At 35.5% G+C, this 18,706-nt stretch overlaps 1 long non-coding RNA gene across 1 annotated transcript in view; it reads left to right on the plus strand.

Moving 5' to 3' along the window:
* Positions 1-18,706, plus strand: part of LOC145521114 (uncharacterized) — a 204,066-nt gene that overhangs the window by 114,794 nt on the left and 70,566 nt on the right. The window contains exon 2 of the long non-coding RNA XR_014065136.1: positions 17,935-18,054. This is a non-coding gene — a long non-coding RNA (uncharacterized LOC145521114). The remainder of the gene's footprint in view (positions 1-17,934; positions 18,055-18,706) is intronic.

The raw sequence follows: 18,706 nt of genomic DNA on the forward strand, positions 1-18,706 counted from the left end.
TAAGTACTATATATATCTTCCTCTCTTAGACCTTATAGCTGCCTGGTTGACCACTATTCCTTGATTAAAGTTAAAGAACACAGCATCCTTAATGGGTCATAAATCATCTCATTCATAAAGGTGCAGATTATAACAGGGGTACAACCTCTTTGCTTTTATGGATGACTGTTTCTGATTAGGTAAAGCATAACACAGGTATATTTTCTAAGCCTGGAAGAAGACTCTGGCTCACAATCGTGCAGGGAACAGCTGTCATTTTGCCTCTCAAACATCCATCAGGCAAAATTATTAAATCAACATGCATCATTTTGTATAATAGAACTAAAATCACTGTTATAGAACAGAATTTCGTGATTGATTTCTCCTGCTTTGAAAATAAACAACTCAACTTTGCGTTCGTGGTTATGTAACAGCAGGAGATCATTTTCTTGTGACAAAACTCTATTTTATTGACATTATCTCTAAATGATCCCTTGATAGGATATATAAAATTTAATATACATTCATTTTAGAAAGATTCCATTCATATCATACTGACATCTATCTATATTCTATCTTTTACAACCAGCATTTGAATACAAACAGAGTATTTGTTTCTGTGATGTTTAATTCTTGCTTAAGTCACTCAGCAAATATAATTCTGATGAAAATCTTGATCTAATGCACACTTTTGACATCAAATGCTTAAGGATGAATCCTAAACCCACTAGTGTAAACTTGGACAGAATACTTGCTTTCTGATGAAGTTTAATCTATGAAATAGGAATAATAATAATAATGTGTAATTCACACAATGTTGCCTGGAATAAATGGGTTCATATATTTAATATGCTTAAATAGTATACCCTTGTCTGGTATATTGGAAGAGAACTATGACCAACATTGATTTCATAGCATTCATCCTTTCACTTATTTTTTATTCCTTTTTTGGTCCTGTGGCTTAGAGAAATATGTTTCAATTCTCTAAACCACCGTGTGCTAAAAATTTCTGCCTTTAAGTTGTTTGGCATATTAGATGAGGCCACATTTGCAAATTATGTTTTTAAATAGTACAGAGAATATCTCTTTTATAAATGATTCAAAGAAGTTTAGAAATTAACTGTTTAAAAAAGTTGGAATTATGATACTGCAGAGAATTTTGTTCAGCAATCATTGAGAATTGTTTTCTAAATTGACTCTGTATTGCTCTGAGTGTTTTACTTTTCCTCCTCTAGTTCCATTCTTTATCCTTAATTCTGCTCTGTGCCCCAGAAGGCTGGCATCTATGGACTGTGTCAGTTTTCATCTTTGCCCTATGGCTGCCTAGTGGATTTGATCTAAGAGGGGCATCAGTGAAGAGAAATCGAAAATAAGGGAAGTGAGAGAATATACAATCTTGAATCTCTCTTCTCCAGGTCATAGGGAATTAAGTGTGTCTCTTATTGAAGGCCAGACCCAGTTAGGCGACCCTCACCAAACAACTCTCACTGTTTGGGTTCTGGTAATTGCTTCCTTCTCTTGCTCATTTAGACCTAGCAGTAGAGCCTACAGCTCTTGCCAGCCCAGGGCACTGCATCATTCCTTGGTAGTTTTCTCCATTCAGCCTTTTGAAGACCACCTTCATTAAGCTAACTTGAATTACTCAGTTTGACTGTGCCACCTGTTTTCTGTCTAGATCCTCACTGATACATACATCCAAGTTTGAACTGTAGCGTAAGCAGCCATACTTGAGACATATGAAAATGTTAAGTGCTTCAGAGAGACGAACTTTATGGTTGTTGAAATTTTGCAGTGTCTTCAGTGTGGTAGTTGAAGTGCTTGGTTTATGTGTCATCATTTTGAAGATGTGAGAATGTTTGTCATCCTCAGTAATACAATTTTTGAAAAAGTGTTAGAAAGTAGAGTGCCTTTTGGAAACATAAGGTCAGATTAGCATTCATTTGGATTTCACAAGGTAACTGAACACAGATTTGAATTGTAAAGTAGCTGTAATTATCTTTTTAACAGACTCAGTAACTCTTCTTGGCAACCAGCACTATAATTATAGACATTGTATTAGGTACAAACTTCCATGTTTTTGACAGACTAGAAGATGAAAAGATACACAAGGACTTCCTGTTGTTAGTCTCACTTTTTGTCTCTTCACATTTCTTTACATCTGAAACTATGACCCAAATGGGATTTATACTTCATTATTCATGACATATTGTCCTCTTTAGAGGAATAAAGACACTATGCCTCTATGGAATAAAGTTGATGTTAGGGCTAGGATGTAATGTATTGTTTGCATGATGATGATAACATTTTTAAAGAATAAAATGTGCCTAGGTATTGCAGTATTTGTATAAGGCAAATAATACTATAAGATAATGAAAGTGAAATAATTCTTAATAATAAGATATAACACACCAGAGATATTGGGAATAACAAAGTATATCAGAAAACTCAGGAAAAATGCTAAAGCAGAAATGTAAAAATTAATTTCTGTTTGTAATGTTATTTAGGGGGGAACTTAATTTTGCTTACTCCTTTGAGAATGCAAATCACACTTAAAAAATAAGTATCTCCTTAAACTTCTTTTCTGTTCTTACTTGAGATGAAAACATTTATTTTGACAATTAGCTGAGTGGTTAGGAAATGGTATGGATATGCCATGGAAACAAAAAGAGATACAATTTATTTCAGAAAAAAATTAAATAAAAAGTAATGGGAGAATTTGTTTAACATTTACAAGGAGAAAATTTAGTGGGAGTTAAAGTGTCCCTGATATTCCAGACACTTAATGTATTGTTATTTATTATATAATTATATATAATAAAACTAATATAGAGAAAAAGTATTATTATTCTCTCATCTTCCATCCTATCTACTTTCACACAGGGAAATAACCTCTAATTTACAAGAGATAAAACCTTGCAAAGGTTGATGTAACTTACAATTGTTACAACTCAGAACATAGTCATCTCAGGGAGTAGCTGAGTCAACTTGGGCTTCTGTTACTGTGTACCATAGAGTGGGTGGTTTAAATGACAGAAATTCATTTCTCACAGTTGTGAAGGCTGGGAAGTCCAAGATCAAGGTGATGGCAAGGTAGGTTTCATTCTGAGCCCTCTTGGCTTATAGGTAGTCACCATTTCACTCTGTGCTCGCATGATCTCTTTTTTGTGTGTGAGCAGAGAAAGAAAGCTCTGCACTCTGTTCTTTTTATAAGAAGAAATCTCATTACTAATCTCATCTCGGGGGCTTTGCCCTTGTGTCACTATCTAACCCTGTATACCCTCTGAAGGTCCTACCTGCAAATATCATTATGTTGGGGGTTACGGCTTCAGTTTGGAGGAACACACACATTTGGACTATAACAGAGAGGGTGCTTCTTTATATGTCTTGATCTATTGGTATGGTGAATTGGGTGATTAAGGAAGTTATCCTTTAAATGATTTTCCTTCTTTTCTTTGTTTCCTTCTTTTGTTGCTTCCTTCCTTCCTTCTTTGAGGTTTTTTATATGTGACTACGAATAAATGTGAATAGGTGATATGTTCCTACTTAGTTTTTTTTCCTTAGGAAATACATAGTCATTCCTCCTTTACTTTACAATTTGGTTTACAATTACATTGCTATTTTTTTCAAATAATACAAAGAATTTATATGTATTTTCATAGTGTATACTTTAGCAGTATATAATGGTTTATCAAAATAATAAATAAAATTAGAATTTTAGCTCAAATTACCTAGTTCTCAGAACTTATCTCACTTGTTTGCAGCCTCTTGTGTAAGAATTTTTTTTAAATGCTGGTTTGCAATATCTCCTTATCCCTTTTTTTTTTTTACTGTAGCTTTAAGCTTGTACACATGTGTATATAAGTTCTTTATAAGAATATATATGTATAATGAAATATTATGTAATCCTTCCTTATCCTTTGTATCTCTTGGGAAATGATAAAGGTGATTTTTTTTAAAGAAAAAAACTGTGACTTTAGTGATACAAAGTAAAGGCAAATATATTTGGAAAAAAGTGAGCAATTAGATATAAGAATAATTTATGTTTTTAGGAGTAGACATGAAATTAACTGGAAGCATTTGAAAAAATGTGGTAGACATCGTGGTAAATATTTGATGATTCTGATTGTCAAATGTTATTTCAGAGAGCATAATTTTGAATGGAACAGATGAAGAATCCAATATTTTGTCTATAGAATTTTACATTTTAGTCCTAGTCTTCTCTCAAGCATCTTCTCCTCTTAATGTTATGTTTTTAAGCAAATTAAACAAATAAACCTATTTGAATGTAGCTGCTTTATGTCATGTACAGTGTTGATCTTCTGGGAGCCTAACAAGTTAAAGTTAACTCTACTGGTATGTTTTGAGATACTTGGTTGAGCCTTTCTTTCCAAGCTGGTCATAGAAGGAAACCAGCATGCATTGATCATATAGGTTTGGCCAATGGCAAAAATAAATTAAGGCTTCCCTGTGGCTCAGATGGTAAAGAATCTGCCTGCAATGCAGGAGTCCAGGGTGTGATCCCTGGGTTGGGAAGATCCCCTGGAGAAGGGCATGGCAACCCACTCTAATATTCTTGCCTGAAGAATTCCATGAACAGAGGAGCCTGGTGGACTACAGTCCATGGGGTCACAAAGAGTTGAACACGACTGAGCAACTAACACTTTCACTTTCAAAAATAAATTAATTCTCTGCATTGATTGATATCATGATAGTTTCTCAGAGAAAGAATTGTGATGAAACATATGACTAGACGAGGCTAAAAGACAGAGCCCAACCCCGTTAGTTAAATTTGTGAATAGCTTGAATGTGAATGTGAATGTGAAGTCGCTCAGTCGTGTCCGACTCTTTGCGACCCCATGGACGGACTATAGCCTACCAGGCTTCTCTGTCCATGGGATTTTCCAGGCAAGAGTACTGGAGTGGGTTGCCATTTCCTTCTCCAGGGGATCTTCCTGACCCAGGGATCGAACCCAGGTCTCCTGCATTGTAAGTAGATGCTTTACCCTCTGAGTCACCAGGGAAGCCATGGTGAATAGCTTGGTTGTGGCCATATGTGATGTTCCATGACTTCCCTCAGAAATTGTAGAATATACTATAGTCTGTACCAGATCCCACTCATAAGAAAAATTCATAATTTATTATCCAGCCATTTGGATTTATCTGGACCCATCAAAATTCCTGATATTTTGTTTCCTGGAGCCTCCTGTTAGCCCTGATGCATGAAATGACATGTTGAAATGTGGTTCAGGGCACATACTTACATACAGTGGGTTGAACTCAAGCAGCATCATTAAGACCACATTACCTTATTATACAAATGATTTTGAAAGTTAACTGCTATGCAGGTGAATAGTGGATGCAGTCTATTGTATAAGTCTAACATTTTTCCCACTGTGGTGATTATTGAAATTTTGGGCTCATAGGTTGCCTGATGTAGTGGATAGGTATAGCTCCTTTGAGGGGCATAAAACAACCTGCTAATGAGCTATGGTGAAACATTCCCAATGAAAAATATCAAATAATCTGAGAACTGAAATATCTTTTCTGTCATAAGTATGTTAGAGAGACACTGCAATAAGGATATTCCAGTTTAGCAAAGCTCACTGATAATATGAAAATAGATTATAGGAATATGTCACCTGTATGTCCCATAGGTCAGATCACTTTCTACTTTGGGATAGGTAATGGAATTCCCAGAAAAATCTCAATAACTATTGATGAATTATATCAGTTCAGTTCAGTTCAGTTGCTCAGTCATGTCTGACTTTTTTGCAACCGCATGGAATGCAACACGCCAAGCTTCCCTGTCCTTCACTATCTCCCTGAGTTTACTCAAACTCATGTCCATTGGGTCTGTGATGCCATCCAACCATTTCATCCTCCTTTATCCCCTTCTCCTCCTTCGCTCAATTTTTCCCAGCATCAGGGTCTTTTCCAATAAGTCAGCTCTTTGCATCAGATGGCTAAAGTATTGAAGCTTCAGCTTCAGCGTCAGTTCAGTTCAATCCCTCACTTGTGTCTGACTCTTTGCGACCCCTGGGACTGCAGCATGCTGGCTTCCCTATCCATCACCAACTACCAGAGCTTACTCAAACTCATGTCCGTTGAGTCGGTGGTGCCATCCAACCATCTCATCCTCTATCATTTCCTTCTCTTCTTCTTCCACCTTCAGTCTTTTCCAGAATCAGGGAATCCAGATTGGAAAAGAAGAAGTAAAGCTCTCACTGTTTGTAGATGACATGATACTGTTCATAGAAAACCCTAAAGATAGTATCAGAAAATTACTAGAACTAATCAGTGAATTTAGCAAAGTTTCAGGATACAGAATCAATACACAGAAATCACTTGAATTTCTAAATACTCACAATGAAAAATCAGAAAGAGAAATTAAGGAATCAATCCTATTCACCATTGCAACAAAAAGAATAAAATAGCTAGGAATAAACTTACCTAAGGAGACAAAAGAACTGTACACAGAAAATTATAAGACAGTAATGAAAGAAATTAGACTATGTAAACAGATGGAGAGATTTCCATGTTCCTGGGTAGGAAGAATCAATATTGTGAAAATGACTATACTACCAAATGCAGTCTACAGATTTAATGCAATCTCTATCAAATTACCAACAGCATTTTTCACAGAACTAGAACAAAAAATTTCACAATTCATATGGAAACAGGGAAGACCGTGAATAGCCAAAGCAGTCTTGAGAAAGAAGAATGGAGCTGGAGGAATCAACCTTCCTGACTTCAGATTATACTACAAAGCTACAGTCATCAAGACAGTATGGTACTGGCACAAAAACAGAAATATAGACCAATGGAACAAGATAGAAAGCCCAGAAATAAACCCATGCACCTATGAATACCTTATTTTTGACAAAGGAGGTAAAAATATACAATGGGGCAAAGATAGCTTCTTCAGTAAATGGTGCTGGGAAAACCGGACAGCTACATGTAAAAGGAGAGGACTCTTGAGGGTCCCTTGGACTGCAAGGAGATCCATCCAGTCCATCCTAAGGGAGATCAGTCCTGGTTGTTCATTGGAGGGACTGATGTTGAAGCTGAAACTCCAATACTTTGGCCACCTCATGTGAAGAGTTGACTCATTGGAAAAGACCCTAATGCTGGGAAGGATTGGGGGCAGGAGGAGAAGGGGACGACAGAGGATGAGATGGTTGGATGGCATCACTGACTCGATGGACATGGGTTTGGGTAAACTCCGGGAGTTGGTGATGGACAGGGAGGCCTGGCGTGCTGCAATTCATGGGGTTGCAAAGAGTCGGACACTACTGAACGACTGAACTGAAATGAACTGAACATGTAAAAGAGTGAAATTCGAACACTTCCTAACACCATACACAAAGATAAACTCAAAATGGATTAAAGACATAAATGTAAGACCAGAAACTATAGAACTCATAGAGGAAAACATAGAACACTTGATGAAATAAATCAAAGCAAGATCCTCTATGATGCACCTCCTAGAGTGATGGAAATAAAAACAAAAGTAAACAAATGGTACCTGATTAAACTTAAAAGATTTTGCACAGCAAAGGAAACTATAAGCAAGGTGAAAAGACCACCCTCAGAATGGGAGAAAATAATAACACATGAAACAACTGACAAAGGGTTAATTTCCAAAATACACAAGCAGCTCATACAACTCAATACCAGAAAAGCAAACAACTCAATCAAAAAGTGGGAAAAAGACCTAAACAGACATTTCCCCAAAGAAGACATAGAGATGACTAGCAAACACATGAAAAGATGCTCAACATTGCTCATTATTAGAGAAATGAAAATCAAAACTACAATGAGATATCACCTCACACTGGTCAGAATGGCCCTCATCAAAAAGTCTACAAACAATAAATTCTGGAGAGGATGTGGAGAAAAGGGAATGCTCTTGCACTGTTGATGGGAATGTAAATTGATACCCTCACTATGGAAGATGTTATGGAGATTCCTTAAAAGCTAGGAATAAAATCATCATATGACCCAGCAATCTCACTCTTAGGCATATACCCTGAGGAAAGCAAAATTGAAGGAGATACATGCATCCCATTGTTCACTGAAGCACTATTTACAATAGCTAGAACATGGAAGCATCCTAGATGTCCATCGACAGATAAATGGATAAAGAAGTTGTGTTACATACACACAATGGAATATTACTCAGCCGTAAAAAAGAACATATTTGAGTCAGTTCTAATGATGTGGATGAACCTAGAACCTATTATACAGAGTGAAGTGAGTCAGAAAGAGAAAGATAAATAATGTATTCTAATACATATATACGGAATCTAGAAAAATGGTGCTAAAGAATTTATTTACAGGGCAACAATGGAGAAACAGACATAGAGCATAGACTAATGTACATGGGGAGAGGGGAGGAAAGGGTGAGATGTATGGAAAGAGTAACATGGAAACTTACATTACAGTATGTGAAATAGCCAACGGTAATTTGCTGTATGGCTCAGCAAACTCAAACAAGGGCTCTTTATCAACCTAGAGGGGTGGGATCGGTAGGGAGATGGGAGGGAGGTTCTAAAGGGAGGGGACATATGTATACCTATGGCTGATTCATGTTGAGGTTTGACAGAAAACAACAAAATTCTGTAAAGCAATTATCCTTCAATAAAAAATAAATAAATTTTAAAAAAAGAAAAAAATGTATTTTCAGAGTGTAGTATGCCTCTACTAATACCTATAAAATGTATAAGTAGAATAAAAGAGAGATGGGAGACTAGTTTAACTGGTAGCAAAATATTTCAAAAAGTAAGCATATATGATCACAATAAATATTTTATCTTTCTCATTCATTAACTGATACAAATGATGATTGATCATATTTTTGTATGTCTATAATTATGCATAAAATGTTATATTAGCTGCTCTAATAAAATTTAAGAGAATTTTCAGGAATATTAACAAAGGGATATTGACCATGATCAGGAGGTGAACTTCGGGGAGTGGAAGGGTAAATAGATGATTCATTTTTTCTCTTATCTTCCTTTTGAAATATCAAAGGACCTTTGGTCAATTACCCCTTATAACACTGACTTAAGAAATATTAATATATAGGTGGATACAGGATGAGAATCTGACCAACAATTGAGTACTGGAGAAAACACCCATACTTCAGTATCAATATTAACTAAGTAATGACTAACTGGTATTGATGGGATGCACCTAAACCAGAGAATGGGAACTAGCCATATATTCCTGAGTCCTAATTAGGAGTAAAAGCTGAAAGAAGCCTAGATCTTGATGACTTCCTTAAGCTGAGATAGAGCATACTTTATCATCATCACTGTGATCAGACACATCTCAAGAATAAAATGATTTCAAGATATTCAGATGCTGGACTTATTTATGTGCTGTTTCTTATAGTATACATTTTTACTTGCTTAATTTCTTAAAGCTAAGTAAATTGATTGCAGGTAGAAGTTATTGTGTCTGGTAAATTTGGTTGAAACTCTGAACCCAGGATTAAAAATGGAGTGTTCTTTGATGTTAAGAATCATGTATCTTGTCAGGACTTCCGTGATGGTCCAGTGATTAAGACTCTGTGCCCTCAAAGCAGGGGCCATGGTTCAGGTTCAATCCCTGGTAGAGAACTAAGATCCTACATGCGTGCTGCATGGCACAGCCCAAAAATAAAAATAAAGACATGAAAACTTTGAAAAAAAAATCATGTATTCTTATGGCAATAGGTAAAAGAAGTCTCAAGGTTGTGTGTTGTTTTTGTGCCTTACTCTGAAAAGGAAGGGGTGTCTTTCTCTTGCTGTAGAGCATCTAATCATGACTGATCCCTATCTTCTTTTGAGCAAGATATTGACATCCATTGCTAAAGTCTATAATTGATCAAATTTGTTTTCTTTTGGCTCCAGTTCTTAGTGAGATACTTGGTATGGTTTTCATCACTGTTGGATTCAGAGCTGAAAGATCCATCATGTGGCACATTTAATAGTCCTGTTGTTCTACTGGGAATCTCTTTCTTTGCCTCATGACATCTGGGATGCAACAGAAGACTCTGTGTGTCTCTAAAAATCAGTGAAATTTTCCAATTTTATATCCTTGTAACTGGTAAACAATCCCTAAATGTACCTGGCTATTTCTAGATTCTGCTGGCCTCAGAGTTTCTTCCCAGACAGGGAATCTAGGACACATTTCTCAGTTCCAGTTTTCTTCCTTCTGACTCTCCCTCAGATTATTTAATTGCTACTTCCTGCTTGGAAGAACGGAGAAGGCAGTGGCACCCCAAGAAAATTCCCCTATGTCCTGTGGCTTTCCTTTTCAAAGTACCCCTCATTTTTCCCCTTATTTCAGACTATAATTGAATACTGAAACTAAAGAATTAATTCATTCTACATCAAGCAAAATCAGTATCTACTATGAGCCAAACTTTGTTCTAGATGCTGAACAAGTTAGATAAAATTGCTGATCTCATGGAAGTTATATTTAGCGAGGAGAAACAGAAAAAGCAAAAAGTATAGAGAAAAGAAAATTGATCAATGTTATATAATAAAATGGACTTCCCTGATGGCTCAGATGGTAAAGAATCCACCTGCAATGCAGGAGACCCAGGTTCAATCCCTGGGTCAGGAATATGCCCTGGAGAAGGGAATGGCAATCCGCTCCACTATTCTTGCCTGGAGAATTCCATGGACAGAAGAGCCTGGTGGGCTGCAGTCCATGGGGTCACAAAGAGTCGGACATGACTAGCGACTAACACTAGACAATAAAACAGTATGACTTGGTTGATAACTTAGTCAGGTTGGGTGGTCAGAATAGGTCTTACTGAGGAGGTACATTTGAGCAGAGAAATTAATGTAAGAGTAACCGAGTGAAACCTGCAAAGATGACAGGACAGATCATTCAAGTGAGGTAACAGTGAGGGCAAAAGTGCTTGTTAAAAAATCATTAAGAAATAGTTAGAAGACCCATGAAGCAAGAGAAAAAGAACCACTGAGAGAAGAATAGATTAGGTCAAATAGTTCAATAGGCAGCAAGTCATGGAGAAGTTTTTACCCTGATGAAACATTTAGATTTCAATCCATTTGCAAAGAGAAAGTTTAGGAAGATTCCAAGCAGAGATGTGGCGCTTCCCAGGTGGCGCAGTGGTAAAGAATATGCATGCCAATGTAGGAGATGCAAGAGATTCAGGTTTAATACCTGGATCAGTAAGATCCCCTGGAGAAGGAAAATGACAGCCCACTCCAGTATTCTTGCCTGGAAAATTCTGTGGACAGAGGATCCTGGTGGGCTATAGTCTCTGGGGTTGCAAAGAGTTGGACATGTCTGAGTAACTGAGCATGGAGGCGTGCAACCAGAGATATAACACTATCCAATTTATATTTTTCAAATGTTACTCTGGGCTTCTTTGGAATACTATGTAGAGGGTGTAGCAGGGTAAAGAGAGCAAGCAAAGAGATCTTTTATGAAGCTATTTCTGAAATCTACATAAAAAATGATGATGTAAAATAGAGACAAAAGAATATCCAATGAATGCCTTTTGGAGGTAGGGCCTATAGGACTTACAAATGGATCAGGTGCACTATATGAGGAAAAATAAGAAAATAAGAATGATTCTACATTTTGGTTTTGAATAAGCAAAACGTCCCTCTATTTGTAGATAGTAGTAAGATTAAGAAAATAACCATTTGGACAGGAGTGGGAGAAGAAGAGGAAGATTGTTCTGTTTTTTTATGTTAAATTTGAGATTTCCCTCTTTCATGTCTACCCACTGTAGATGTAAAGAAGCAAGTACAGTATATTAATTTAATCCTAATGGGATGTACAATGTTGGAGTTATAGACTACATGGTACCAGTAATTTTAGTACTTAAAGCTCTCATAAAATAAGGTTGTCTGGAAAGAGAAGACGTAAGAATTACCCTGGAATAATGCAACACTTGAAATTAGAGTAGAAGAAGAGTGGTTAGTTACCTAAGTGGAAACCAAGGAGGATGTGTTGGCATGGAGGACAAGTGACAAAAGCGTTTTAGGAATTAGGGAGTGATCAACTGTAGAATGCTCCTGAGAGGTAGGAGAGTAAGGTATGGTGGTGGATGTAAGGATCTTTTCTCCTTAATCTTCCAGATTCACTCTCTATCCTTCACTTGCCTGTGTTCTCTCTCCAAAGGCTGAGATGTACAGAATAATCAAGAGTTTTATTGAACTTTGGATTTTGTCAGCTCAGTTAATTGTGATATCTAGCATGAGATCTGGTAGAGAGAGGAAAGTCAGGATGTCTATTCCTTACCTCGTCTCTTGGAGGCTTGCTTTGGGCTTTGGGCTGGCTATGTTCCTCTCCTGAAAGACATAGCTCCTCTCCAGGGGGCTCCCTCTTCATGATTCTTTTTCTTCCTGATTAGCAAATGCATTCTTCTGTCATCATTCCAAGACTGGGGTCAATAACAGCTCTGCTGTTAGTTGACCTTGGATGCTATTTTATATTCATGTAATTCTAGAATCTTCCTACACTGTGTAAATAAACCCTGTGTTCAACCTTCCTTGAATTACACTAATTATATAATCTGTTTCCTGTTGCAATCCTGAGTGAAATGGTACACAAAAATGACATTGAATTGTAGTGTGGCTATTGTAGTGGTCCTTAAAAGAACAGTTTCAGCTTCCAAGGGGAGGTGGAATCTAACTAGAGTAGTAGATAAGGGAAACGATGTGAGGAATAAGAAATAGCAACAGCAGAACAAATTTTCCAGATGTTTTGCTGTAAAGGGAACAGGGGATTGAGGTAGTTCTGGAGAAGGGGGCATTGGTAAAGAAAACATACTGAGAATTGAACAAACTGAAATGAATTTCAAAACTATCCTTATAGTGAAATTTTTTTTTTCATATATAGTATCCAATCATGTTGCTTTCACATAGAAAACTAACTTTGACTCTGAAGGTCTAAGAAGGATCAAGAGGATGTCCTACTTGGACACTGAGGAGAGGAAGCATAAACTCCATCCCTTAGATCAACTCTGTTGCTTCAAAAGAAGAGGAAGGGACCTTTGAGACTCTGTAATTTTCCTAGATTGTTATGGTAGGAAAGAAAGCAGGGATTAAGAGGAGACGATCCGCTCACTGATTTCTTTTTTAGAAAGTAGTGTTTTGCTAAGCTGTTTAAATGTTATACATCTTTGGAACATGAGCAAAAGGATAACATGTGTTTGAATAGTTCTGCACACATTTTATCAAGTATTTTATAAATAATGTCCTTTAGCTTTTAACAAAATTAATTATACTTGAAAATAACAGCTTATTTCAGACTTTAAAAGTTCCCATTTCTTAAATTCTGTGCTTAACAGCAATTTGGAGTTTGTCTCATAAGGAAAAGCATTAGTGTAAGATACATCTGTGGGGAAAATGAGAAAAATGGCACTGCTGTGAGATCGACAGTGCCCAGGAAAATAGGATCATGTAGGTATAATTGCTGAGACTCACTCCTTAGGTCACATTTATTTCCCAAGGAAATACATAAGAAGCATTAGGGAAGAGAGAAAACACAGCTGAGAGCTGAGAAACTAAGCAGATCTAAAGTATACTTGATAAAAAAGAACAAACCCCTTAAACTTTCCTTGACAAACAATGATCACAAAGATCCTGACCTTCTTCACAGGTCTCTTGAGATTAGAGCAGTTCTGTGAGATGCCTCATTAGTTCATGAGAGCTGGAAATGGCAAGCTACTACATTTGTATTACATTCATAGGCACCACTCATTTTCATGATGCACTTGATGGATTCATTTGAGTAATTAATTTGGTTTACTATAAAGTAAAAATCAAGTTTGAACAGTAGATTTACTTCATTAACCTTTCAAATGAGTTTTTCCCTGTAAAAAAATTATATAATAAAATAAAGTAACAAATGCAACCTATCTAGGTCAAATACTGAAGTTATAATGCTATCAAATTCTGAAGAGTGGGAGAAATATTTTTAATTATATATTCATATATCTCCAAGTGATGAGAGGCTAGAATTTGAAAAAGTATTGGAAAACTTCTGAAATTATGTTCTGTTCTGCAACTATTAAGGTAATATTATTTATAAATATATTTTTAAGTTGACTTTAATTATTTGCCCAGTGATTGTGGCCTCTTTTTGAACCTACAGTAACAAAAAATCAGAACAAAGAGTTCATAAGTATAAAGTTTTAAAAATGTGTGTCCATGGTCAATTATGTTGTGAACTCTGATGAGCTTGCTGACCATAACGAATATTCAACATCAGTAATATTTGTTTAGAGTAGTGTTTCAGCTTTGTAGGCTTATTTATTTCCTTCCAAAGGGGAAGGCACAATGATGATAAGATAGCAATAATTACCACACACAGGAAATTGCAGTTTTATAACAAGTAGAAGCACAGAGATAAGCATAAAAGGTAAAATGCAATATATCAAAGATAACTTAGAATTAATATTAATTAATGTTAAAAACATCACTCCAAGCTCCTCATTCTGTTAGAGTTTGAGGAAACCCAGTGGTTATTATCTCTGTTTACTTCACTTAAGTTCAAAATCTGTTAATAAAACAAAGGTTATGGCAGATAAAAATCAAAGTAGAATCTTTATTATCAATAAAAATGACACTAAAGCATGTAAATTAAGTGTACTCAACAATGTCTTAACACTGAACTTCAGTTTTAGACATGTCCATCCACTCAGTTGGAGGAAGATCTGTGCTACATTTATGTTCCTCCAGGACAATCTAACAAACTTCATAATCACATTCAGAAGCTCTTCAATGTACCTATTATAATTTTGCTTTGTTTTCCTCAGCCTTTCTAAATTATATTACAGTCAATATCTCTTCTTTCTTTTTGACAAAACACTTCAAAATTTCCTTATGGTATGGTGTGTACATGTGCTTGTGCAGCATATTTGTGTATGTGTATGTACGTGCGTATAGCAAATTCTGTCTTATCAGCAACAAAATATTTTTTAAAATTGTGGTTAGATTTGATAGGCAGTGGAAAATATTGAGGTTGTTTTTTGACAAGTATCAGTCTAAAATTAAAAAATTATAAAATTATAAGCTGAAATTTTGAAATTGATCATGTTTTAGAACTTCCCCATTTTCCTACAGCTAATGTAGTTCATGAAGTGAAGACATTAAGAGAAAGCATTTATAAAAGTTAAAGCAAGTGAGTCATACATAGCCAACTCTCTAGTAGATGACAGTTCCCCTTCTCCCTTTCATTTCCTTACTCTGGACCCTCGGAGGGAAAGGATGTGATTCTGAATTTCTAGTCTGATTTAACAATCAAGTAGACTTGATAGCTTCCGAAATTATTGTCATTGATTTCTTTGGGCATCATTTAAAAATAGAATTGTGAGGTGTGATAAGAAGAAATAAGCCTGTTATAATTTGGGAACAAGACAAGGAAAACAGTTTTCCAAAATTTCCTTGTGCCCTTTAGAATTCTCCAGTCAATATATTTGTTCTTGATGTTATCACTACATTTTCAGTTTCACTTTTCAATTTTATGGTAGTTTTGAAAGAAAGTCTGTAGCTTAAGCTTTATAAATATTTAAGCTGTTGCTAGATAGAGTTGAGATCTGAAGCCAAGTGAAAAGAAGGAAACGTACTTGGGGGGAAAAAAAAGCACAAAACATTAGGAAAGCCTCCAACAGTGCCTGGAGAACGTTTTAGGAAAACAAGTGTGTTGACAGAATCATCTACTTTGGAGCTAGTTTTAAAGTATCCCGAAGCTGAAAAAGTACAGGAAAATTCTTACATTTTCCATTGAAGTAATTTATTTATAGTTCTGCTATTGCTGTGTAGTTGCTAAGTTGGGTTCAACTCTTTGCGACCCCATGGGCTGTAGCCCGCCAGGCTCCTTTGTCCATGGGATTTCCCAGGCAAGAACACTGAAGTGGCTTGCCATTTTCTTCCTTAGAGGATCTTTCCGACCCAGGGATCAAACCCAGGTGTCCTGCGTTGCAGGCAGATTCTTTACCAGTGAGCCACCTTGGAAGCCCATTTATAGGTCTAGTATAATCAAATTCTCTTTTATAGGTTTGGGTTCAGAAGTAGAATCTTAGTAAGAATAGACAGCATTAAATAGTATATATATATATCTGTTTATTCTATTTATTCTAAAAACAAAGATTACTCAGAAAGCACACATTTAACAATTGTAGCAATAATAAAAAGTTCAAAACACTTCTAAGTGGTGTGTATAATAGTAAGTGCTGCAGAATTATCCTTTCATGTAGTCAATGTCATGAAGTAGGTCTCATTATCTATACTTTAAGTATGAAAGAACTGATATTTATAGAAGAGGAGTCAACTTCACAAAAGCTAACAATAGACAGCATTCTAACCTGTCTGTCCATCTGTCCTACCTCAAAGTCCATGATCCTATCCACACAAAACACAATCATTATTATCACTTGGTGCAATAGGCAGACCTTAGAGTGGGCCCCCTAACTCCTGCCCTTGGTGTTCATGCCGGGTAAAATCTCTTCCCCCCCATTTCTGATAGGACCTCTGACCTGCTTTTTAGACAATAGAATGCAGGAAAAGTGAAGCGCGTTTGTAAATATGATTAAAACCCCAAATCAGGCTTTTTGCAGGCTTAAAGAAATAATTGGTCATGTTGGAAAAGCGCATGTGGCAAGAAACTGTGGGCAAGCTCAACAAATGAAAGGCATCCAAACTGGAAAGGAAAAAGTAAAGGTGTAACTATTTGTGGATGACGTCATTTTATATAATGAAAACACTAAAGACTCCACCAAAAACTATTAGAAATAATATAATACATTTAAATTGTAGGATACTATACAATAGTCTGTTGCATTTCTATACACTAACAATGAGCTAGCAGAAAGAGAAATTAAGAAAAGAATTCCATTTATACTCACAACAAGAATAAAACATTACCTAGGGATAAATTTAACCAAGGAAGTGAAAGACCTGTATGCTGAAAACTATAAGAGCACCTTGGAATACTGTGAATTAACAATAGATTGGATAAGATTCTCTATACCTTCAAAAATATTGAAGATAAAATTCAAAAATCATAGTCTATGGAAATAATTTGCAAGTCTTAAAAAAAGGCTAGTTGACCAAAATAAAGCACTATAAAGATGCAAATGTGATACAAAATACTTTATGTAAATGGAAAAATTTACCGGTAGCAAATTTAAAACTTTCTCCAAGGTCATGTAATTACTTGGAATGCATTTATTTTTATGTGTGTGTATATGCACATATATGAGTATATATATCACATTTTGTCCAAAGGTTTTGAAATGGTTCACGTGACAAGGTAAAATATAAAATTTGATTTTCTCAGTTCCTTGAGGACTGTCAAACACAAATCTGTGAACAAACATTTTCTTTCCATTGAGTCAGTGTATTTTATGTGCACTATATATTTTTTTGGAGTGTTCATCTTCAGGAAACAGATAGTGTCAGATGTTTTTCATAATTTCAAGATATAATTTTATGAGGAAGAACCATCACTTTTACGATATTTTAAGAAACCTTTATGAAAGGGTAGATATCACTGATTTGATAGCACTTATTGAAGTTGTAAAGTATAAAGTGACTTCATAAGATTGATCTTTTACTCTTGGAAACAAATACATTCCAGATACTTCCTGAACTTAAGACAATGCTATTTATTATTTTTTATATATTTTGATATGATTTTTAATCTAAAAATATAAGACTGAAGTTCTGTGAAACTTTAAGATAAACAGTAATGAAAATGCAAAAAAAAAATGGCATCAGGAATTTTTACAAACTGAATTGTGTGCCCGTAAAATTCGAACAATGAAGCACAAACCCAATGTGACTGCATTTTGAGATTGAGACTTCAATGAGGTAAATAAGATTAAGTTAAATCATAAGCTTTAGGGCCCTCATCAGATAGGACTAGTGTACTTATAAGAAGATTAAAAGGCACAACAGCTCTCTCTGTCTCTTTTCACAGGGTCACAGAGGAAAGGTCATGTGAAGCCACAGTGAGAAGGTGGCTGTCTGCAAGTCAGGAAGAGAGGAAGAAAGCAAATCTCCTAGCACTTTGACCTTGGATTCCTAACCTCTATTAACTGTAAGAAAATAAATTTCTGCTGTTTAACTTACCCAGTCTCTGGTATATTATGGCAGCCTAAGTTGACTAGTACAGGGCTAAAAATGATGGAGGGAAATGGAGAAGAAGAGCTGTGGAAAAAAATCTATGAAAATAACTTTACAGTCTTAAAGTGGTAAATAAGATGTTTCTAAAACGAAGAAAATAATATCTAGAAAAATAGGAAGATTAATTTGAGTTTAATAAATGTAAAAATTATATCATAATATCAAAATCTTTAATTGGTCCTTCTATTATATATATACAAATACAGCCAGGGGTATAACAGAAGCATACATAATTGCCACAAATGAGGGCATTTAAACTCAGTGGACTATATTTTTGTAGAGTTTGTTTCACACACCCTAACTTGTGAAAATTCTAAATGAGTGACTCTACTTCAAGAAGTCTCTGTGTATGTGAGTGTGGTATGTTCTATAATTTTATATCCAGGATAATTTTTTAAGTTTATAATTCATTTTTTAAAAGAAAACAAATATGACCTTTATGTTTTATGTAATTGACTCTATAAACAAATCTATGCATAAAATTAGTATTTAAGAGCAGTCTGACATTCCTCAATAATTGACAAACACACTCATTTTAAAGGTAAATAAGATGGTCAAAATATTCA

This window comes from Giraffa tippelskirchi, chromosome 1 (assembly GCF_054371585.1).
Source record: "Giraffa tippelskirchi isolate mGirTip1 chromosome 1, T2T-mGirTip1v1.2.pri, whole genome shotgun sequence".
Classification (NCBI taxonomy): domain Eukaryota; kingdom Metazoa; phylum Chordata; class Mammalia; order Artiodactyla; family Giraffidae; genus Giraffa; species Giraffa tippelskirchi.